This window comes from Pygoscelis adeliae, unplaced genomic scaffold, assembly GCF_000699105.1.
Source record: "Pygoscelis adeliae isolate BGI_AS28 unplaced genomic scaffold, ASM69910v1 Scaffold402, whole genome shotgun sequence".
NCBI lineage: Eukaryota > Metazoa > Chordata > Aves > Sphenisciformes > Spheniscidae > Pygoscelis > Pygoscelis adeliae.
This window is the reverse complement of record NW_008824411.1, coordinates 7,617,454-7,628,578: the sequence shown is the minus strand read 5'-3', so window position 1 is coordinate 7,628,578 and position 11,125 is coordinate 7,617,454.

The following is an 11,125-nucleotide window of genomic DNA, read 5'->3' as shown; positions in this document are numbered from 1 at the left end:
AGGAGAGGATCAGAGCATGCTACTACCAATTCAGCATACCCCAGAGGCAACATCATGGGCTAATACCCCATAATAAGGCAAAGAACTACCTGATGCTTACTTTTTTTTTATATAAATGTGTGCATGCATATGTGTGTGTATAGTATGTATTTGAAGAACTACTTTTATAGGCTCTTAGAAGAAAAAGAATTTTTAAAGGTAGCTTTGGTTTCTTGTGAATTTCTTTTTTAATCTTTAATGAATTCCCTTAGTGTTTTGCTGCAGAAGGTAAGGCTTTGGTTGCAGGCTCGTTTGGGAGCTTTGTGCTTTGTTTTACTTTGTATTTCTAGTGTTTCAATGGATCAAAAAATGCAAAAGCAGTAACATTTGACCTTCCAAAGCTGGTAATGTCTTTTTTTTTATTCCTTCCCCTTTATCCTTGTCTTTTCGTGGTGAAGAAATAGTGTAAAACATTCAGTATTTGTTTCCAGGTGATCTGTTCTTTTTCACCCTTCTTCTCTCCCTTGAGATGGAGGCCCCTGCCATCCTTTGAGATGTCAGGAATTTTAGAAGATTTATGCAGCGGCATAAAAAGGCATTGGACCATGTAGCGAGGGTCAGACATATGGTAGCAATGATTGTAAACCCCAGTAACACAGCTTCCCTGCATATAGTTGAACACATTATGAGAAACCTTTCCTGGGTAGCAAAGTGCTTAAAGATACACCATGTATTCGATCTTGTCAGGTATGCGCTGTGCAAAACCTGTATGGGAACAAACAAATAACTATTTTTCTTTCCCAAAATAAGTTAAATACATTTCTGTGTGGAAATGAGATTAAAGTCCTCATTTTCTTTCTATCTTGACTATAGCTGTTGAGAATAGCAGCCCCTCAGGTCTCTGGTAATGTAGTCTTCACCTCAAATAGGGATTCTAAAATATTTAAGCGTCTCTCTCGTGAGGCTTCTTGTTTCCTATTTGTTTTTTGTTGCTAAGCAATGCATTTATACCCCCAAACTTAAAATTTACAACTCTCAAATTGTCCCTCAGCCTTATTCTCCAAACCTCACATCTGTAATGGGTTTTCCATCTGCCAGTTTTCCCAGGTCGCCCCATCCATCCTCAAGTCTGCAGAGGAAAAAGCCTTGTGGTTGAGAAGGTTTGGGGGTTTTCTCCCCCCCTTTTTTTAGCCTCCATCTGTAACTAATTTCTTGCAAAGCCACATCTGTCTGTTTGGGGCAGGGGAAGTGGGGAAGGGGAGGTAAAAAGTGAAGTCACTCTCTCCCTTTCCCAGTAAAATGCAGAATTTGGCAAGTGTGATTGTAGTTCCTCGGGGCATTTTAGCCTCTCCCTTCCATCCTGCAGCCCTCGCCACCACCACCACCACCACCCCCTGCCCCGCTCCAGTGCACAGTCAAGCATCTTACAGCAGGGTGAAGTGCTGCTGTTGCTCAGCTGGTCGTTCTCCTGCCTGTGTGGAGCTTGTGGATTTGGTCTGTGCTACAGCCCACATCTGACGCCGCAGTGTGTTTCTACTACTGGGGTTGCTGCAAAAGCTGCTGGCGTCCTTTGGAAAACTTCCTTCTGTCAATATTTGAATTTTCAAAACCATACTAAATAGCTGCCATGATGTTTCTTTTTTAAAGACTTAAGAAATAGCCACAGTGGTCCCAGTCAATATTCCTTCTCTACCATCATCTAGTGCAGCTGTTCCAAAATCTCTTTATGTTCTGCAGACCACCAGGTAGCTTCGAGCCAGGAGCAGGGCTTGCTGTGAGGCTGGTAGCTTGCCTGGTGCCCTGCTCTGCTGTGGTAGGGGAAAGCAGAAAGAACCAGCTGTCTCAGTCCAGCTAGAACAAACCCATAGTGCGATGACTGCTCTGGATACTTGGTGAAGGTCTGCAAGATGCTCTCTTGTTCTGGAGTTTTCCTTGGGGCATGTGATCTTCCTCGCTTTTCCCTTGAGAACTGCGACTAAAGGAAATATTCTCCTCTCCTTTTTCTGTGCTGCAAATAGTTGGCATTGGCCCCAGAGCCTGGCCATCCTTCGGGTCACCTGTCCAACACAAGGTCCTTATCCCCTTGTGTCACCTGCCACCGCCACATCCCAACTCCTCCAGCTTCCTTCAAATTGAAAAAGTAGTCATAATTTAATAGAGGTAGCAGTCATCCTATAGAAAAGCCTTGGAAAAGGGCTACAGCAAGGAAGGTTGGCCACTGAGTGGAGGACCAGCTTCCGACTAGCTGCAATCTTGTGAATGACCATCCGAGAGCTGCTGAGCTTGTCGCGTTGAGTATCAACTTGGAGATCAGGAGTCCAGGTGCCTGTTCCCAACCTCTGAGCTTGCCTGCTTGCAGAGCTTGGGACAGATTTGTAAAAGAAAGCAAGCTGGTTGCTTGTGTAGGAGGAACACGAAAACCCTGAAATCTATGGGAAATCAGACCCCTAGGTATTTTTGGAGATCTGGGGTTTCATCTCTTTGTTACTCTAATGCAGGCCAAACTCCAAGGGTATGGACTGAACATCGCTATTGTCAACAGTGCTGATTTGAGTGGCCAGCGCCTCCTTCCCACCCGCCACTCCTCCCATGCTTGTTCCTGGTGGCACAACTATTGTGCAGCCAGTTGGTGAATTAGATGTGATAATTATTTTGGGTTAAATATATACTTACTTTGTTGCCAGATGATTTTTAACCAAGGTCAATTCTGCAATTCAGTTTACTGCCACGGCCTCACAGGCTACTGTATTGGCATAACTGAAGGGCTGGCATAGGGATGGGAGGATAAATAGTGAGAAGCATGGTGAGGGCAACTTAAATTGGTGGTTTTGCTGAAAAACACTACTGCTTGTCAAGCTACTGCCTAATGTCTTAAGGCAGAGAGTGTCGTCTGCAGGGCTAGGCACACAATATGCTGCCTGTTTGCTGCCTGTCCCTATGCAAGTGCATTCTTGAGTATTGCTTTCAGGAAAAGTTCTTTGGGATGATGTCCTTAATACCGATAAGAAATGCCCCATTTTAGAATAATTTGATAAAGAACTGAAATGCTGAGTAGTTAATAATTGTAGAAACTTCCTGACCCAGGATTCATCCCTGTTGGACATACAACTGAGGTCTGCCTCCAATAACTCTCCCAAAATTACAGGTCAGAAGGGGAGCTATTGTATGAGTAAAAGTATTGTAGAAGGTAGGCTGGACCGATGGAAACTGAAGCAAGCCACTGAGAATGGGAACGCTGTCTCGGAGGGCATCCTAGCAAAGCCCCTGTAGAAGAACTGAAGCTGGCTTGTGCGGTCACCTGGAGTACACAGGTCGGTGGGGATATTGTGTCTCGTACCACACATCTGCCACAGCTGCCAGAGTACAGTGGGACCTTGTTTCAGCACAGCCATATTAGTAACATGTCTGGAAAATAATTTTTGGCAAGGGTCAACTTAAACAGCTTTATTCTGCCTCAGAGTCAGCTCTCAAACAGCTTTAAAACACGGAATGGGCTGCAGCAGTCTTGAAGCGCCAGAGATGCTCGTGGTTGTGGCTACGTATCTGTCAAGGAAAGCCCTTGGAGCTCTGGATCACCTGCTGCAAGATCATCACCCAGCAGGAACTGGGAGTCCCACCAGCAAACTGGTAGCAGATTTGGAGTGGCAAATGTCAACCCTGTTTCAAATATCTCTGAAATCCCCCCGTTGTCCCCTGGCCACATTACTATGTGTTTGTCTCCCCACTTTAAGAAATGTCATTTTAATACTGGCTATGGGAGGAAAGGGGGAGCTCTGCAACAAGCAGGCTGTGGTGGCAGCAGCTCTGTGAGGAGCAGACTCAAAAATAATGTGGTGAGAAAATCAGTCTGATTCCAGTGTAAAATGACCCAAATTTGAAATAACACTGACACCCTGTGGAGACGTGTGGAGGGACAGTCTGCAGGTCTTGCTGATCCTTGTTCCTGATACTATAGGCCAGTAATTAGACTCCCTCACGTCCTCTTCTAGAGAAAACTTTAATTTTTCCAGTGAAAAGTTTAATTTTTTTCCAAGTCCAATTAAAAAATAAAAATCCTTTATACCTTTTCTATTAGGAATAACTCATAATTTTTTTTAAATCTTGTAGCTAAACCCACAAAAGCTCATTTTGCCAAAAGAGATGATGAGGAATATTCTACAAGATCTGAAGAATGTACCTGTAGTGGGTTGAGTTTCCCAAAGGACTTTCTTCTGCACAGCTAGAACCATACGAGGGAGCTGCTTGTTATTGCTGCAAGTCACTTAGTTGACTGTCTGGCTCTTAAGAGCGTGTCTTAAGATGTCTTACTGCATTTGTGTTCTGGATTTACTTCTGGGCAGAGAGCATCCCAATTAAAAAAGAGGTAAGTTTCCCTTTTCACTCCAGTTGAGCACAGGATCCCCATTTACATGCAGGGTTAAAGATCAGAAATAAGCAGATGGTTATCGAGGAGGCTCCTGGTGATGTGAGCGCAGCCAGGCATTGCACGGGAGCTGATGGCACGCTGAGAGCACTCCCGTTTCTCATATGCTGTCTGAAACACAGTGAACCTGAATGCTGGAAGTGCACTATTCACCTCGGGAATTGTCTGGTCTAATTAATTTCCTCCAAGGATGATAACGTGTTTAATTCTGTTACGTTTGCATTGCAGAAGGGAAAACTGTTTCTAAGCCAGATTGGGCTAAGCAGGGACAGAATGTGCGGCAGAAATGAGTTGTCATATAAACTCAATGGTTGCTAGAGCTGTTTGCAAGGGTAAGTTGATCTTTGGTTTTGTGGGTAAGCAAGGTTGGATACAGTTAGTGTTACACGGTGTTCAGGAATCCTTTTCCCACTGAAGGAATGATGTTGGTTGATCGGCCTTAGTGCTAGACCCTCGCTCCGTCTTTGGAGATGCCTTCCAACCTACAGGAAGTTCAAGCTCTAGCGTATCAAGGGCTTTGAAGATACCATCTCACTTCTCAAAACAAAGGATATAGCTCCAGGACTGTGGCCAAATTGCAGGATGGTTTTACTTAACTAACTAGCCATGTCAACCCTCCCTTGAGCTCAGTACTTTCATCTCAGCTGAGATCAATATTTAATAAGCTATGCAAAGCTGCTGCGTGGGGTAGCGGTAAGCTGGCCAAGCAGTTGCTTCATTTTCAAACAGGAGCCCTATCTCAGCAATCGGTGAAGGGATTTCTGTGCAGACCCAGAATGTCTGTTTGTAAAAAGTTTTGAGATGAAAAGTGTTCATAGACATTTAAATTCTTACCGATGGATCCAGCTTCCAAGACTGGAAAGGCTCATGGAAATAGGATTAAAGACTCAACATGTGAATAGCTTAGCCCCAAAATGGCTGGGCTTGCTCTCTCCCTGTGTGTCGTGTTGTCGTCCCCCCCAAACCCCTCCTGGTTGTGCTCCAGACACAGTATCTGCAGCCCTGCCAGCTGCAGATGGGGTAACGCATGCTCCCCCTCCGCCAAGCCGACTCTGGCCCCGAGGGCTGCCGTTCATGGAGGGGTATTTCCTTTTGGTAGTCTTCTGAATTTATAGCCACCAAACGGTGCTACAGCCTTCTTCTGAATGAAAGGGGAGAGATAAATTCACCCCATATTCTGCAGCAGTTCCTACAGCCCCAAAGGGAAACCATCAAGAGGGTTATCTGTAAGGAAGTGTGTCGACCCGTAACCATGGAGGACAAACAGCATCAATCACTCCTTATAAATAAAGTTTAGGTAAGTTTGGGTGATGTCCCGTCTCACCAGGAGAGAAATTGGAAGCCTTTTTCATGAAAGGAACTCTCTTTCAGCCCTAGAACTACAGCTGTCATGTAAGCAGCCAAGTTGGGGTCAAGATTAAATTACTTAAAAAGAAAAGTTCCCCACATCGGTTCTCAAGCTTGTGTTTAGGATCCTTGCTCTGACTTCTCTCAAAATGGCTGAGCACACTTTCAAAAGGCTCACGTGAAGAATGAAGGACTTTCATACCGGGAATCGGATAAAACAATCATGCAGATAAAAAAAAAAAAATCCACGTGACTCTGCTGACAGCCTGAAAAAGTGATAGGAAGAACCGTAAGAGCCTCTGTACAACTTACTCAGTTTGCTCTAAAGTCAGCTAGTTATTGTGTAAATAACTTGAATTATTTCAGGCTGACAGAAACATACAAGAGAGGAAGAAATATATTCAAAAGCCTCCCCCACCTGGCTGGTATGTCATCGTGGCACAGTGACTTGTTTTGACCTCTCAGTTGAACAGGGCTTGATTTGTATGAGAAGCTTGAGAGTACTATTGTTTTAATCGAATATCTCTAACACTTCTATTATTTCTAGTGAGAAAGGGAAAAATCGCTGTACTGTAGGTATTGCTCCTTTTCTTTGGCACCATCTCGCCCTGTGGAGTTTGTTTTCCAAGCAAGGCAGCCCCTCTGCTTCCTTGCTTTTTCCCAGGCTGTGCTGAACCCTAACCTTTTAAACAAGGCTCAGAATAATGCACACAGCTTTTATTCACTGGATTCTACCCTGTAAAAATTGATTTTGGCCACTGATGCTTCATGAAACAACCAAACCGGACTTGCAGTTTAATTTAAAAATCCTCTGAGTCAAAATTAAAAAAAAAAAAAAGAATTTTAAATCTTTCATTCCTTTAGTGCAAAACATAAAAGCACAGAAATTTAACTCCCTGGATTTTGTTTTTGCAGTGACTGAACTGACCAATTCGAAATGGCCACTCCAGTGCTGTTGTCAGGTTTTTGGTGTGCATGCAGCTCTGATGAGATTTTAATAATCCCCGTGTTCTCCCTCTTCTCCCGCACAGCCTCTGGTGGGAAGGATGCAGAGGGTCGTAGTTGTGCTCCACGGGAAACCCACCCCAACCAATGTCCGGGTTTCATTTAACTGCTTTGTTTTGTTCTTCCAAGGGACCAGGACTCTTCCTCCTTGCCAGGAGGAGGTTTGATCCATAGTGAGCTGGCTGCTGTTCCACCGGGGGACGAGGCTGGGATTCTGTGACTCCCACGCTGGAAAACAGGCAGGAGCAGGCACGGGGCTGTCGAGGGTACGCACAGACCTGCCGGTGGGGAGGCAGGGAGTATAAAATCAGCTTGCGTAATGCAAATTTGTATTGCTGCGCTATTCCCTTACTAGCCTTCCTGCTCAGGTGGGGAGGTGATGACTTAGTGCTGCTTGTCAATTATACTGCAAATAAACACTGCTTAATTTGTAGTGACATTTAAAAGAAATTAAGAAAGTTAAATGTTAAATGTATGCGTTTGTCTTTCCAGTTGAACACAGTTTTGGAGAAAAAAAATCCCAAATATTTAATTATAAAAATTACAATCTAATTGTACAAATAAGCCTGACACTACTATAAAAAGATTTTCAGTCTCTTGTATAACTGCTTTAACTTCATGCTTCAGGGTGTGGTGCTCTATTAAAATATTAACACACGTAGTTTCTTGTTATAACTCTTCTACCTACCCAGCATTGTCTGGGGAGCAGCTGGGGTGTGCATTTCCTAATCTGCTTCAGGCAAAATCACCCAAGGGTAGCTCAAAGCACCTATACAAAATAGCTCTGAATTTTTTTTCTTTTCTTTTTATTTGGTGATCTTGGCATGAATCAGGTATAGTTTGAACACCGCAAGTAAGGACAAGGTGTTAATTTAGACACCCTGTTGTGTGCAGCAAGCAGTTTGAGTTTCACTGGCTTTTGGGGAGCATCGGGAAATTTTCCCCAAAGCAGCATCCCGTCCTTCCCTCTGGACAGGTCCAGGAGAGAGGAGCAAGCCCTGCCAGGCCTGTCTGCTCCTTAGGTGCCAGCAAATCTGCTGTCAACTGATTAGGTCACCTAGACTGAGTCATCATGTGTCACACGTGCTTTTTGTGTTTGCTTGGGAGACTCCTCCGTGCTTTACACATTGTCCAAAGCCCAGATCCCATACATCTGATCCCAGTACTAAAGATCTGGCCTTTTTGACCATATACTGAGGGACCCCTTTGCCACTTTCTAGTCACGGTGAAAGCTTTCTTGTGGCACCTTTCCACTGAACAATGACCTTGTGGCCCTTCCTTTTGCCTATGTGTAGCACCACAAGGAAGGCATGGGGAGGGTGGCCACTAGGTTGCATTAACCACCATACTAACATGATGGGATGCAGCCAAGCCTGGCAAGATGGAGAAGACCCCGTGCACGTTAAGTGCTCCTGAACCCACCTGCCCCATCCTTCCCCAGGCTCTGCCTCATCTCTGCTGCCCACAAGCGTTGAGCTGGTCCCGCTATTTCAGGTTCTTTCACTGTTCCCGTTTCACCATATCCAAGAACTCCTCTTCGGAGGTAAGTCAAGGCATCGATACCTGTTCTTCTCACCACTGCCTAGCAGGGAGAAATACAGAGTTGGGGGTAGCACCTATTTAGTTGGAGAGTTTCCATCCGAGAGCCTGTGCTTGATACCTGACCTCAGCGTCACACTGTCTGAAATTATTTCTGTAACTTTAGCTTGTTGTTTCCATTGGCACATGGTTTTATTATACACAGATATCTTCTGCAAAGCGACACGTAAGATGCTTCGCTGGGTCTAAGTGGTGTTCTTGACTCAGGAATTTCTTTTGTATTGTATAAATCTTATTTCAGTCTGTTGCCAGGATCACACACCTCTTTGAATAGGAAGATCTGTGCAGCATCTGGTGACAGCGTGTATGTTGATTTAAAGCTTTCTCCTTCTGAGCACGCAGAGATTTTCCTGGAGCAGATAGAATTATTCAACAGCCTCTCTGGCTTCCTTCCCACACCAGCCCCAGCTTTTGAGATGGTCCTTTGACCGCTGTTCCCCACTCAGACCTTGTTCTCCAGACTGAGACAGTCCTTGTTCCCATGACCTACAGATTTTGTAGGCAGCCCCAGCTCTATCAGCTCTTGATCCTCCTGGAGTCCGCTGTCTCCTTGGCAAGGGATAACGGAACTCTTCTGCCTGTCGGCTTCGGAAGATGATGGCCCATCGTGACTACCCTGTCTCCTCCTGGTCCCTCTGCCATCCACCATCCCCAGCTCCATGGCTTGTCCATAACCTAATCCACTTGGCCACTTCTAGCTCTTAATGTTTCTATAGCTGTAGTCAAGTGCTCAGCACTTAAATATTAATGTGCTAATTAATAATAAAAACCATAATTGTAGTTGGGTTTAAAATTTTAATTCGGTGAGGAGTTAGCAGAGATGCAGTCTGTAACAATGAAACTGCGCTATTAATATATATATATATTTAAGTATCTTTCCCTCTAGCAATAACATTGCACAAGGGAAGTATCCTGTGTTTGGATGTCTGTGAAGATGTTTGCTTGCGAGGCTTGGGAGCTTGGAGCAGGAAGTCATAAAGTACTAGGTATGATTTTTTTCAAAGGGGTTTTAAAAAGTCCTGTTAAAAAAGGTTTTCATTCCTGGGCTTAAAAATGGAGGAGGGGAGGGGAAAATTCCTGGAAAGAAATATTTATTTTCCACTTCAGACAGGCCAGTCTGCAAATGCAGTATTTGTTGCAGTCTTAAAGTAGCCGAAGGTATTGCATTCAACTATGTTTATAAAGTCACAGCGAGCCCATGATAATGAAAATAGCGTTGTTAGGATGCATGGTACCAAACAAACCCGGGATGCTCTGCATAGGAAAGGTGAGATCCATCTGCAGGATGAAAAATTCCCCACCAAATTCTGTCCCTCTCTCTGCGAGGGAGTGCTTTCCAGCACCACAGAAAGAAACTTTCTTGGGCTTAGGAAGGAGTCGGTGGAAGCCAGCCGGATCGGGACATAACTGCAGTGCGTCTCTCAACAAGCTCCCCTCTTTCCTGACAGCCGATCCCACGTCTGCGTTCCCACCGTGCCTGGAGGTGAACGCCTTCCCTTGCAGCACGGAGGAGGAGAGCTGAGGGATGGAGCTGCTGCGTAGCAGCCCGCTTCCTCCACCATGAACTTCTGCGATGGAAATCGTGTACTTCTTCTCCTTGCCCTGGTAACTGAGGTCTGGCGCTCCCTGTTTCTGGCTGGGCCTGCAGACCCGCTTCATTCGCCCCTCTCACCCAAGGGTAGGGAGTGGTTTGTGTAGGAGACCATCTTCCAAGTCTATATGCAGGAGGCTGCTTCTCCCTTTCCCTCACCCAAACAATAATAAAAAATAATAGTGTTTAGTCTTCGGCAGCAATTTGTGCAATAAAAAGCAAGATGCAGTTGAGGGAGACCTGGATGGTGGGTACCGGGTTGGTGAAGAACTACGGGAGGTGCCCTCAAGAGCTCTGAAGAAAGGGGGGAGAGTGATCTGCCATGGTTTGATGGACCGACTCCAGGAGTAAGTGGAAATAGGGTGGGCAAAAGGTACAAAAAATGATCAGGAACAGCAAGTGGAGCAGAAACAACGGAGATAGTGTTCCGGAGGGTGAGGAGCCATGGAGGAACAGGATGTATAGGCTGTAGTTATGGAGCGCGTACGGTGCCTGTGTGCCCCGGGTGGTGTGCGTGACCGGAATAGCTGTGCCTTGTCAACCCACTGCTCCGCCATGTTTCTTGCTGTAAGGTTTCTCTGAGAACATTTCTGTGCTGTTCAGCGGTGACTCCTGCTGAGAGGGGTTGGCCTGGCACCAGCTGCACCTTCCCTGCCAAACTTCAAGTAATGCCTGCTGAATTAAACCCACGCTGCAGTCTTACTTTTTATTAGGAATGTGTAAACACAGGGGGGAAATTAAATTAATATATGATTTGCGATAGCGTGGACATAGACATTCAAATTCCATTCATGCTTATAGTTAAATTTTAAAAGGAGGTACATTGTTTAGGGCTGTATTTACTCCTACTGTACGGTGTAATGGGACCATATCGTATAGTCATAAGACTTTACCGTATAATACAGTATAATAGGGCTGTACTTCTAAATTCACGGAAGCCAAATACCTCTGAATATTGTTGTGTGGTGTTGCAGGAATCTTTGCCGCGGAACGCCGCTCACGCAGAGCGCTGCTGCTCAGTATTTTTAATATAATGTGCCGCTTCCCTTTGATTTCACCCTAAAACGCTTGCTCCTTCCCCCGGAGCGACAGAACGCCACCCGTCCCCCGGAGCGGCGGCTCCCGCTCCCCGCCGGGCAGGACGGGGTTAATCCCCGCTCCCACCCCATTGGCCGGCCGGA